Source organism: Pteropus medius, unplaced genomic scaffold (genome assembly GCF_902729225.1).
Source record: "Pteropus medius unplaced genomic scaffold, Ma_sr-lr_union100, whole genome shotgun sequence".
In the NCBI taxonomy this organism is placed as follows: domain Eukaryota; kingdom Metazoa; phylum Chordata; class Mammalia; order Chiroptera; family Pteropodidae; genus Pteropus; species Pteropus medius.
The window spans coordinates 54,319,065-54,332,369 of record NW_024349800.1 but is presented as its reverse complement, the minus strand read 5'-3'; the positions used below and the strand labels follow the sequence as shown (position 1 = coordinate 54,332,369).

The following is a 13,305-nucleotide window of genomic DNA, read 5'->3' as shown; positions in this document are numbered from 1 at the left end:
TGGGCCCCAAGCTCAGGGGTAGCCTTACTTTTATAGGGCTTATCCGTGCAGTTACAGTTGGCATGGGCTGATTGGTTAATTTGTCCTCAGGTAGTTATAGAGCGTGGGAGTTGCTATGGGCTACCGGCAGCTACAGAGCATGAGATTTTCAGACAGGAACTTAGGCAATACATCTGTTATCTAGACAGAACAAGCAAAGGGGAAGATGAGTCTTCAGTTGATCTCGAGATCGCCCTGCCCTTCGGCCTATGCTGCAAGCAAGTCTACAGAAGCAGAACAAAGAGCTGATTAAAAGGTTAGCCATTTGAGTGGAAAATTCCTCTTCATCCCCCAAAAGATGCCTAAGTCCTAGCTTCTGTGACAGTGATCTTATCTGGAAATAGGGTCTCTGCAGACGTAGGTTTTTTAGGATATTCAACATGAGACCATTATGCATTCGGGGCGGGCCCTGTCCCGTGGCTGGTGTCCTTATATGAGAAAGGAGAAGAGCTGACACATATGCAGAGAAGGCCATGTGAAAAGGAAGGCAGAGATTAGAGTGACACAGCCACAAACCAAGGAATGCTGGGAGTCACCAAAACGTACAAGAGGAAAGGAAGAGATTCTCTTTCAGTGCCTTCGGAGTGAACAGGCCTGCCAATACCTTGATTTCGGCCCAGTGAAACGGATGTGGGGCTTCTGGCCTTCAGAACTGTGAGAGAATAAATTTCTGTTGTTTTAAACCACTAGGCATATGACAATTTGTTACAGCAATCATAAGAAACTACTACAGGGTAGCAAGCAGAGGCCCCGGCAGGTCCCTATCCTAGGGGCTCACCATATTTAGAGCTGTCTCACCAGGAACAGCATCCTGGCCAGCTTCTGCCCTATTCCCTCACTTCCCAAGCCCTACATAGAAAGACGGTCCCGCCTGTAAGCCTCTCTCCCAGTGTTGGCTTCATAGTGTTAGGTGTGTGGGTGAACATGCAAACACCTCCCTCCAACCCCAGTTCCTGAAGCTTAATATGAAACTGAGTGATCAGGCCCCTCCCTCCTGATGCCAGCCAGGTGCATGGTGGGAGAGGCAGTTTGGGAGGCTGGACACTTGAGGAGGAGAAACCTTGCCTCAAAGTGCTCTGGGCCCGAGGTCAAGAGGAAGAGAGGCCCAGCACAACTGGGGTTCTGTCTGGCCCTCCCCAAGATCATCCTTCCCACAGAAAACTCCCCTCCTCAACCCTGGGACACCCCACCCCCACCCTCAGTGCCTGGGGTCTCTCCAGGAGGTGTGCTTTGCAACTTAATCTTCCCAGGGAGAGCACAACCCCTCTCACTCCTTCAACTAAATCCTGAAACCCATATCATTCAGCAGGTTTTGAGTCACCATTTTGTGGACGGAAATCCCAAGATCCAGAGCTTCATAAAACAGGACTAGTTCAGGTTAGACCAGCAGTTCCAAAGGCGCCAAATCCACAACACCCTGTAGTTAACTCGGTAAGGAGCTAATGGGTTTCCCCTTCCTGTTCCGCTATTGGCTAAGTTGTTTTCTTCTGGTCTGCAAGGAACAAAAACAAGTCATTTTCACATTAAAAAAACAAACAAACAAAAAAACAATTAGCAAAGCCCAGATTCCTGAGAGCCTCCGGTCAAAGCCTGTGACTTCTTGCTTCTCAGGGAACACAGCACTTTGTTCCCTGGAGAGCTGAGGGCTTTACTGTACTGCACGTCAAGAGTTTGCAAACAGAGGAAAAGTGAGCATTGAGACCGATGTCAGAAATCAAAGCATATTATTCACTCGACGTGGTTTTGAATGCCCCGAAGAATGCCCCGAAGAATGCAAAGCCAGGTCCTTCCTGTGCGTTTTGCCCTCCCAAATCCAGAAGAATGTCATGTTCACAGCAGGGAAAACAATTGCACTGATTAATTGTGCTTCTGTTTATGCCTCCATTCCCCAGACTTCTGAGTGCATTCCAGTGAGGCCATCTGCCAGACGGAAGTGCTGTCACACACAACTTCTTGGTATAAGCTGCAAGGCTTGGGAGTCTCAAGCAAGCCTGTTAGAATTCCATTTGCTAAATGGCCTTAATCAAAGAAGAAGCTCTTAGTTATTCCAGCAATGAGCTTCGGAAATAGTTGAATCTACAAAAATCACAATTTATGAGTTCAGCAATTTTTCTTTTTCTGCTAAAAATATTAGCCCATGAAAATCTTATGATGTAGGAGGAGATACAGTCAACTGCTAATGATCTGCAAGTGGTTTATTCATTGCTACCTTCTTCCTAATGTAGGGAGGAGGCAAGAGAACTAAAATGTTAAATCGAGCTATATTCAGAGACTGGAATAATGCTGATCAGCCCTGCAGCCGGACCACAAGGAAGCCTGCAGAGCAAAGGCAGATTTCTGCTGGGATTGCTAACAAACCATTTCCCCATACCCTGAAGGGAAAGCATTCTTTAAGTCGAGCCCTATGCAAAATAAAATCATTCATCCCCTATGGCTAAAATCACGGGGAACCTGCGGATCAAAGGCTGGGGATTGCCTGCAGGTGTTTCACGCTACATATTCTTACCTTTCCACCCTACATGCTCTTATCCTTTCTCACTGTAGGGCCATATCCAAGGAAAATGGGTAAACAAAGTCTTTAAACTGTAACTCACAGAAATGAAGAACCAGTTTATAAATTGAATATATATGTTTATAAGTTGAATTCCTGGAACACTTGGAGTCCCTCTCAGCGTCTTTTCTCTGTCCCTCTCACTGTCATTGTCTCTGTCTCTCTCTGTCCCTCTGAGTCTCTCTCGGCCTCTTTCACTCTCTGCCTCTGAAAGGGGTCTACGCTCTGTCTATGGAGCATTACCTCTTCTCTAACACACTTTCCTTTTGAGTCTAACTCTGGCAAGTGTTTGAATTTTTTCTTGTGCTCAGCCAAGAACTAACTCTCTCTCTCTCTCCCTCCCTCTCTCTGTCTCTGTCTCTCTGTCTCTCTGTTTGTCTCATCTCTGTCTCTGTCTCTATTTCTCTGTCTCTGTTTTTGTCTCTCACTTGTTCTTGTCTGTCTCTGTCTCTCTCTCTCTCTCCTCTCTCTGTCTATGTCTGTCCTCTCTGTTTGTCTGTCTCTGTCTCTGTTTCTGTCTGTCTGTCTGTCTCTGTCTCTCTGTTTCTCTTCCTCTCTCTCTGTCTCTCTCTCCCCTACCTCTGCAGGGCTCAAGCTCCCCACCACTCAGGGAAATTTGCCCTGTCCTATGTCATTCCTACTACTGCAAAGGGCCCTAGGCTTAGCGAGCATGGCTTAGCTGGCTTTGGAGAGGGAAGGGAGTGTTTGAGATGTCATTCCCAGGCCCCAATAGGCCAGGGCATCAGCAGGAAGATATAAATGCTGTGTGGCTGGGAAAATATGTAGTTATAAACAGAGAACACGGACGGCCTGGGCTGACGTCCTTGACCAGCCCCCTCAGCTGGCACCTGACCTTTGTGCAACAGCACTCAAGGCAGTCAGTTCTGGGCAAGGCTGGCCTCCTGGTCACCTCACAAAACAGTCTGTTTCTTTATCTGACTGATTCTGCATCGAGAAGCTCAAGGAACCAGGCAGGACCCTTCAGGTCAATCCTGGCCCTGGATGGGTACAGCCGACTCCCCCGAGCTGGACTAGAAAAAAGTTCATGCACTGGGTTCGAGTCTCAGCTTTGGGGTTTACTAATGCTGGCACTATAGGGAAGTCATGGGGCCTCTTGGAACCTCAATCCCCTCATCTCTGTGATGGGATGCTACCATTGATCCTGTTTGGCTTTTTGCCAGGATTAAATGAGAACGTGGAGGGGGTGGTGGTTGTTATTACTGGCATAAAAAGAGCCATTTCCCTGCTCATTAATGTGGAAAATGTAAGTGTCTGGATGCCTAAGGACAAAGGCCCCGCCGGCTCTTTCGCACCCCCTCATCAGCCCCATGTTATTGGAAGAGTGTTTTGGTTTGTCAGGGACTTCCGGAACAGTGGGTTCTGGGGGTTGGTTCAGCAGCCATCCACACTACCAAAAGATGCCTATGCTGAGCTGGAGGACACATTCCAAGGGTAAGGGTCCTGGGGGAATGTCTACGTGGCCCAGTTCTGCAGCCCGGAGACGCCACGCTGGGGGCAGGAAGCACAGGGACCCTACAGTGTCAACCCCGCAGCTGGAGCTCTAGTCCAAAGCCGTTTGGGCTTATTTTCAGCCATCAGTGGACTCAAAGTCAGAAAAGGCCAACAAATGCCAGCTCCCTCTTTGTTCAGCTCTGCGCTCCAAGTTGTTGTCCAGACTCAACACACAGGTCCCGGCTGCCAGGAGCCCTGGTCCCCAGACACACGGCTCTCTCCTTGCAGGTCCTCAAAGGTAGCGAGCCCCTCTTTCGGCATCCTTGGAGGCCCCACCACAGCACCAGGCGAGGGGCAGGGCACTGGCGAGGAAGCCAAGTCATTCCTCCTCTCTGTTCTGTTCTCCAGGCTCGGGGCCTCGCCTTGGGCCTCAGAGCCCTGGCATTGTTTATCCTCAGGCCTGGCGCCTGTGGGCCTGGGCCCTTCCACACGGGCCCTGGTCCCCGACTGCTCTGTAGCCTCTGTGCCAGTGCCTCCCTCAGGGCCACCCGCCCAGGGAGGACAGGAGCAGTTGAGGAATTTATTTAAGGTGTGACTGACTATTAGGCCCCCAGACCTGTGCTCAAGGAGGGGCTGCTCATGAAAAGATAGAGATGCCCGTGAAGTTCCTAACAGGTGACTTGGGCGGGGCCCAGATCCATCCCACCCCATCTTCCTTTCAGCCGGGCTTCTCTCCCTCCATCTTTGCTCATGTTCTTCCTTCTACCTGGATTCTGCTGGTTCTTCCTCTTCTTTTGTACTCAGAGAACCAGCTGGAACCTCACCTCCTCCGAGAAGCCCTCCTTGCCCAGATTCTCCTGTTACTGGAGTCACATTGTCCATGTTTTGCCTTCTTGCATCCCCACTGGTCTGAGACTCGGGCCTGATTTTAAAGGCTCTGACACTTTCTGGCCATATGACCTTCTCTTGGAAGTTATTCCCTACCTCACAGTATTGTGAAGTGCCTGACAGATAGTGGGTGCCCGTAATCACCGCTGCTTCTGATATTCTGCGGGCGGGGAGGCCTTAAATGGTGCTCTCGGTGTGAGTCTGCGGCACACGCCACGATCTGGGGATTTTTTATTCCACAACAGAAATGGAAACTGATGCATGATACGGAGCACACACTGTTTCTTGGGCCTCCCCCGCCATTTGGGAAGCAGAACTCATCACGCAGGGGACAATGCAGGCCCAAGTTTCTGTTTCTGTTCTGTGTAGAAGCAGCTGCTTTCTAAAAACCAAAAAACACCAGTCATTTCCTTTTGTTTAGCGTAAAAGGACAAGGGGTCAGAATTCCCACTAATAGAACTTTTCCTACTGGGATGTCCAGGGTGACTCCCAGGAATTCCCTGCACCAGTTTGCCTGGGGTCTCCAGTGTCTGGACAGCTGCTCTTGTTCCAGATGCGACCACTCCAGAGGAAAGCCAGGGCTGGACTCACATGTCACTCAAGTGTTCCTAAAGGCCCCAACTCTGCAGCAATGCTGATGCCAGAGGGCTTTATGTTCAGAGTCCACATTTGGCCAGGTCATGGCCGGTCTGACTCTGGGGGCCTATTTGGATTTGTGTCCTGCACACAGTAGGTGTTCATAATTACACGAATTAGGCCAACTCTGTGTAATAATGGGGCTCACGGGACTGCAGAGGAGGGCAGAGTCACGGAGCCTATATTGGTGAGAGAGGGTAATATGAGGTGACTGAGGGCTGAGCTGAGGGCTAGAAGGTGGCAGGGGTTTGACGGGCTGGGCAAGAGGGAGAAGAGAACGTGGCAGGCACAGAGGAGTCAGGTGGAGGCCCTGGGAACGAACAGGGACTGTGCAGGGGCCGCAGAGAGGCCAGCGGGCTCAGAGCAGAGGGTGTATGTTAGAGAGGCTAGAAGACAAGGCGGGGCCACGTCACAGGGGTGCTAAGGGGTGGGCAGTGGGTAAGACTGGCTTGAAGCTGCGTCTGGAAGGTAGACTGTTCTAGGGGCCCAGGTGAGGCTGCAGGGAAGTTGGGAGGATCCTGAGAATTTGAACTTGAATTTGGGCCCCGGCAGTTGCAGGAAGTGTGTGGACGGTGTATGTGTGGATTTGCTGACAGACTCCAAGTGGGTCGAGCTCAGCTGAGAGGCTGCTCAGGGCTAGCCCAGAACAAGGACATCAGAGAGGAAATATATCTGGTGCAGGAGAGGACATGAATCTGGGGTTAGAGACTTGAAATAAGCACACGTGTATCTTATCTGTATCTACACCTAAGTACGTGCACATTTGGCCGTAACGCTGTAATGGAGTGTCTACTGCTGACTCAGGCAGGGTAAGAGGCCCTGTTGTCACTCACAGTGCGGAGCACACACTCACGACTGTGGGCTGAGCCCCGTGATAAGCACTGGAGAAAGAACATAAAGCGGGATTTGGTTGGCAGGTGGGGACGGGCCTTCCAGAGACTGCGGAACGCAGGTCAGTAACACGCACTGGCCATATCAGAAACACTTGCAGGACAGTTCTAGGCCCTGCCCCAGTGTGGCCTCTTCCTTCAAACCTCTCCAGTGTGACTCTTCACCTCCCTTCACAGTGGGTGCTTTGTGGCCAGGGGTGACCATGGACTTGCAAAAGCCATGGTAACAGGTTCAGTTTCTCATGTGGACTCACCAGGCTGGGAACCTCTGAATGGACCCCTCAGAATGCACAATTTCCCTCTGGAAGACTTGCTGACTCCTGGCATGGGGCACAGGAAGAAGGCTCAGGTGCAGAGCTCCCACAGCCCTGGCAGCGCTGCAGGACGAGGTTGGGGAGGCGGCCCACTGAGAATGGCTTCTCTTGCCCAGGACCAGGCTGCTCCAAGGCTGCCCTTGGCGGTAGGATGAGTACGATCTCTGCAGGATGGGCCTTGGTCTCAGTGGTTCCTAGGGCTGAGCCCTGGGCTCCCGGCTCCTCTCCCCTGGGCCCTGTGGACCTGGACTTTCCATCCAAGAGTGTTTCTCTCCAGACTGTCCTCTGAGCAATCATTCACCATGGTAACCATCCAGATGTGCACTCCCAGCAGAAGGCAGCAATGACGTCATTCCTGGGCCTCAGACAACTGGGGCGATTCCTCTCCCAGAGGCTCTGGCAGGTGGACCAACCCATCACCTGAGTCCGGAGGAAAGGGACGTTCCCAAGGGACACGTTCAGGCTGTGAGTCTCTGGGAGCTGAACCAGAATAGAAGCCCAACCAAGAGCCCCTTCAAAGCTCTGGGGGAATGAAAGGAAGAGAGGGAACTACCGTTAGAGAAGACCAGCCGTGAGCTGGGCACCTCAACCGCTCATGGCCAATCCACCCGTCCATTTCGTAGAGGAGGAAACTGAGGCCCAGAAAGATAGAGTGACTTGCTCGAGGCCACACAGCTAGTGGGTGTGTGGTCGTGTGACTCTGGAGCCATACTCCGTTCCAACCAGCAGGGATACTTTAAATCAGGGGTCCCTACCCCGCCTTCCCCCACCCCCTGCCTCGCTACAGACCAAGCCGCACAGCAGGAGGTGAGTGGGGGGCGAGCCAGCAAAGCTTCATCTCTCTGCAGTGTTTGCAGCCGCTCCCAGCGCTAGCATCACCGCCTCAGCTCCACTCCAGATCATCAGGCATTAGGTTCTCATAGGAGCACTGGTCCCTGGTGCCAAAAAGGTTGGGGACAGCTATAACCAATGACAATAACAGCACTGCCCAAGTTCCCAGAACTGAAATGGCCTCAGTACCACATGGTTTTCTGTTTCTGAAATTTCTCTTGACTTCAGCCAAGTGGAAAGTCCAGCCCTTGTTCCCTCCCAGGCTTCATAGGCGAATCCAGGTTTGGCGGCCAACCCAGCCTTGGGCTTCCTGCCAGGCTCAGGTCAGCTCCCCTTGGGGACACTCCTAATTCACTTGTCTGGGGTTTCTCTTGAGTCAGGAAACTCCACAGGACACAGCTGAGGCTGAACAGACACCACACACATGTTGTATCTGGAGGGAACAAAATGGGGGTTTCCCTGGACTCCGTGAGCCAGGGTCTTCTGCTGGCTGGCTCTCTCTGCCCAGCACCCTCCCCCCGCCTCCAGGAAGTCTCTCAAGGTCAGGGGACCTGGACTCTAGGCCATCAGTGGGCGGTGAGCTTCCCGGGACTGTCCAGCGACAGGGCTTCCCCAGGACAGCTGATGAGATCATCTGCCATTTCAGGCTGAGCTGAGAGAGAGCCTCAGGCACAACAAAGCAGGCCCAGGAGATATCCTGCATGACTCATCGGTGGGCCACGCACCAGGGGCTTCCGGCCCTCAGGAGAAGCCAGACATAGAGGGTCATTGTTTGCCCGGAAGCCCCCGCTGGCACTGCAGGCTCAATGGGGCCATTTGTGTTTTCTCCTGGGTTCTAGTAACTGTAGTCCTTCTGGGGGATTGGGGTCCACCAGGCTGCCTGGGTCCCTGCGACGAGAGGAAAATTGATATCTAGTCACCCGCACCCTGCCCCCCCGCCCCCCCAACAAGCGCCCTAAGAATGCCCCTGATATGGGACCAGGGCCAAGCCTGGGACACGGCAGATCTTCTCACTCTTTGCCCTGGCAAAAAAAAAAAATCCAGTAAAAAAGTTGTGGATCCACAGGCAAGATAGCTATACATCTGTTTCTATCATCTCTAGTCTAGGAGCACTAGACCCTTATCTAAGATAGAAGCGTCCTGAGCTCTCCGCCACATGTGGTGACAGAGACCTGAGGAGCTGGAGCAGAAGTCACAGGGCTTGGTGGCCGGAGCTGAGTGGAGCTGGGCAATAAGGACGGGAGGGCTGAGCGTCTGCCGTGGTTTGGACCAAGCTGGGGGTCCTTGGATACCTCAAGGGGAAAAGAACAAAAAATTATTGTTTGAGAGGAATCAAAAGACTTAAGGAGAAATCACAAAAAGGGAGGCATGAATGACTAATAAGTTTATGAAAAGGTTGTCAACCTCACTAGTTATTAGAGAGACGCAAATTTAAACAAGGAGACACTATTTTACACCCATGAGGCTGGCAGAAATTACCAGGATAGATAATATCGAGTGCCAGCAAGGATGTGGGGAAAGGGAACCCTCAGAAGCTGCTGATTGGGGTGAACACCGGAGGGAGAGTGACAAGCAACGTGGCAGGTTTTACTGACGAGCATTTTGCAAGTTCAGTGTGCATAGACTGGCGCACAGGAACTCCGCTCCTGCCGAGCTTTCCCCGAGGGTACCGGGCCAGCCTCAGGATACCACTGCGAAGGACCCACCCCCAGGTAAGTGTCCCACACAGATGCCAGCCCGGGTCAGGCATGTCCTCCTGGCAACGCCCTTCCCCAGCACGTAGGCCTTTATCAGCGAAACCTAGAAACCCAGGCCTTCATCCCTAGCCCAGCCCTGGCCTCCCAGCCCGGAGCCCACACTGTCCAGCTGCTGACTGTGGCCCTATGGGGGCTTGGAATCAAGTCTCTGACCCTGAAGAAGGCAAGATACCCCACTCCCTTTCCAAGCTTCAGCCTGACATCCCAACCCTTCCACCTTACAGCTGGCACTAGTTTTATCTTGTTGTGGAATAAATTACTACCAACTTAGCAACTTGAAACAACACATCTTTATCATCTGATAGTTTCTATGGGTCAGGAATGTAGGCACGGCTTAGTTGGGTCTTTTGCTCAGGGTCACATGAGACTGTAATCAGGTGTGAGCTGGGCAGTATGCTCATCTAGAGGTTAATGTGGGGAAGATCTGCCTCCAAGCTCATGCACTTCCTTGCAGCTGTATGACTGAGGCTCAGCTCTTTTGCCGTTAGCTGGAAGCCACCCCCAGACCTTAGAAGCCACCTGTGGTTCTTTGCCAGGTGGGCTTTCTCAACAGAGCCGATTCTCTATCAAGCTGTCAAAAAGGCTCTCAACCAGGAAAGACTTTCACTTGATTAAACCAGGCCCACATAGAATTATTTCTATTTTGATTAACTCGAAATCAACTGATTTCGGATCTTAATGACACCTGCAAAATCTCTTCACCTTTGCCATCATCTGTCGGCTAGGAACCAGTCACAGGTCCCACCTACTCCCAAGGGGAAGGAATTATACTAAACACAGGGTGGGAGTCATGGGGCCGCCCTAGTGTCTGTCACTACACTGCCTGACTGGCCTCCGGAAGGACAGGTTCCCTGTCTGCTGAGGAGATGACACCTCAGGTGGCACAGAACGGCCCTGGGAGACTCTGCCTTCCGAGTGCAGGGCTGGGGGGGCGGGTGGTCAGGGCTGACAGGGCCGCTGGAGTGCTTGTCAGGAGGCTGAGAGAGAGGTGTGGGGAGGCCTGGCCTCTCAAGCAGCACAAGTAAGTGAGGCAGGGGAAGGGGGCAGCGGCGGGCTCTGGGGGTACCCTGGGATGGCCGTTGCATTTCTCCATTTCCAGCTGAGAGGCCCCGGGGATCAGCCTTTCTCTCTTTCCATGTCAGACTTTTACATTGTAGCCTCTTTCTCTGCCCCTGCCATACTCGCCGCCTACCCCGTCTCCACTTGGCTTTCACAGGCACCTAAGAGGTCAGCTCATGAGCAGCTGGGAGGGTGCTGTATGTCCCCACAGGCACAGTGGGAGGATTGTCACTTGGCAGACGTGACCTCAGCCCGCCGGACTCGGCTCATCCTGCTCCAGGGAGGGACACTGTCAAACAGGAACAAGCACCAACTATGTTGGGGTCAGACCCGTCAGGGACCCTTGGAAGGGTCAGCACCTCTGGCCCCTGTGCTGCTGCCCTGGCAGCCCCCACTCCAGGCCTCCGTGACCCACTGAGAGACAAGGCACTGGGAGCGGGGGGCCTGGGTAGGCGTGAGCCCTTGAATGTGCGTCTGCTGCTCAGCTGCCTGAGCACCTCCCCGTTGAGTACTTCTGTCTGCCAGGCCCCGGCTCTTGGATCCCTCTGTGCGTGTCAAGCTGCGGGTTGGTGTTGGGGGCTGCTGGGGTACTTGCTTGCTCTGACCAGACTGAGGAGGAGTCCCAGCCGTGAGTCCCTCACCAGACCCTGGACCCTGGGCTCGTCTCAATGTTCCCTCATATTCTGGCCTACCTGCCACTCTTAGCCGAATTTGAGAGCTCCCAGAGCCACCTCCTCCACCCGGACCCAAGACCCGCAGCCATCACCAGCCTCTGCTCATGCCCTAAACAAGCAAAGATTCTAGAAAAGTCATATAGCATCAAAGGCGGGGCCCTGACATTATGGATAACCCCTCTGAGCTGTCCTGAGCCAAGCTCTGTCCCACCCCAGGCCTTGGCCTTCATATGCAAACCGCAGAAATTAGCTTTCGCTAACTTACTTAGAAAAAAATTAATGGGAGGATATTGGGTAGCTCACGAGATTATCAGGAGGGCTGGAGAACCAGGCTGGGAACAGGCAGGAACCAAGGAGGTGAGCACAGTTGGACAGTGTCCCCCATGGGACAGCGTGCTAAAACCTGCTACCCCTGGATGGACACTGCTGGCTTCTCCAGTCCTTCCAGCCTTCCTCTGAAGCCTGGCATCACTCCCTCCAGATTCAAAGGCCCAGGTAGAAGGATCTGATTGGTCAACTTCGGCCAAGGAGCAAGGAGGGGACAGCAGCCCCATATCATCTTCCATGGTGGGAGGAGGTGGGCTCACCTCTAACAGGAGGGGTGGACCACACTCTAGCTGAGGTCTGCCTGCCTTGTCTCTCATGGCACCTGGGGCCCAGCACTGCAAGTGCATGTCAGGCTGTGCCGGAGAGGTCAAGGTCTCTGACCTGCCTGAGGGTGGCTGGGAGGCAGGTCGCTCTTTGGACCCAAGCTGCACACTGTTCCATATATGGTGACGGCGAGTAACTGTGTCGAGTTCCAGGACGGGACCCCTGCCAAGCTGCCCATGTCCCTGTTTCAGGCCAAAGGTCCTGTGTTTTTTATCTGCATTCCATTACTTGGGGTTTTCGACTCTTTCCGTATTTGGTACCTGCTCACAGAGTTAGGGTTAACTAGTGTTTTGCTCCTTGAGCAAAAGGCCACAGTCACACACATCAAATGGGGGTTTCTTCTGTGATTTTAAGAGATTTCCTATTTAATTTCTTGGTGGCATCGAATAATGATACAGAGCTGTAGCCCCAGAGCATCCCTGGCCAAGGGTGGGCTGCATCCTGACAGCGGCCAGCATCCGGAGGGTTATGCTGGGAGGCAAGAGAGAGACATGTGTCTCCCACTGCTTGGGGGCTGGGCTAGGGAAGGACTGGGGTGCTGTCCCCACCACGGTTCTGCTTCTGGCCTCCCACCCTGCTGACTCAGCCAGCCCGCTCCAGCGATCCGAGCCCTGAATCTGAATATGGAATTGGGTCCCTGAGGACTCCCTCCACCCCGGTACCTCCCCCCACCCCAACACCGTCAGGCTCTGGGGGTGTGAAAGGGAGAAACAGAACTGAGAGGTTGCAACTGTAAGAGGCTGTCCCCTCAGAGCCAGCCCGGACCCCTGACACAGCAGCTCAGACACTGGAAGCAGCAGAGGCCCTCCAGGGCTGCTAGGCCTGGCCAGCTAGCTGCCCACCTTAGGATGAGGAATTTGACCCCCAAGAGGGGGGATCTGACTGCACATTCCTGAAACCTGAGTCACGCTGGCTTCAGGAATGTGTTTTTGCTAACAAAGGGTGGGAAGCTGAGGGCCTGGGGGACTGCGCACACCATATGTCTGCTCACTCTGTATCCGGCTGGCTTGAGGCTCTCTCAAGGGCCAGCGGGGTGAGGCCATGACCGCTGGAGCTGCCAAGATGCTGTTCTGCAGGGGCCCCCTGAACATCAGAGGAGATCACTCCTCACCCCTTGTCCCCTCGCCATCCCCCGTCAAGGGATCTCTGTAGAGAAGTGAATTGTTCTTTTCTGTCTCCAACATGGGCCACCCGGCTGTAGAACGAGTCCATACACACTTCGGTGACACTGGCTGCTATCACTGAGGGCATGTTCAGAGTCGGCCACTGCCCTAAGCCATTTACACAGGGTGACCATGTGCTCCAGTTTGGCTGGGACAGTTCGAGGTTACTGGACAATTACTAATAGCACCTTCTTTTACTCTCAAAAGTGTCCTGGTCTGGAAGATAACTATACATTCACCCCAAATTTACAGATATTGTTTTATTTAATCCCCACAATGCCCTACAAGGGGGGCACTGCTAAGAGCCCCATTTTATGATGTAGAAATTAAGGCTTAAAGACGATAAGTCACTTGCCCAAGGCCACACAGTTAGAAGTGGTAGATTCGGAAACTTAGGAAC

At 53.0% G+C, this 13,305-nt stretch overlaps 1 long non-coding RNA gene across 1 annotated transcript; it reads right to left on the bottom strand.

The window, feature by feature from the left end:
- Positions 1-213: 213 nt before the first annotated feature.
- On the bottom strand, positions 214-12,572 carry LOC120621915 (uncharacterized). The gene is made up of 4 exons (XR_005658342.1): positions 11,679-12,572; positions 6,711-7,292; positions 1,361-1,531; positions 214-691 (listed from the first exon to the last, which is right to left on the bottom strand). It is a non-coding gene; the product is annotated as an uncharacterized LOC120621915 (long non-coding RNA).
- Positions 12,573-13,305: the final 733 nt, after the last annotated feature.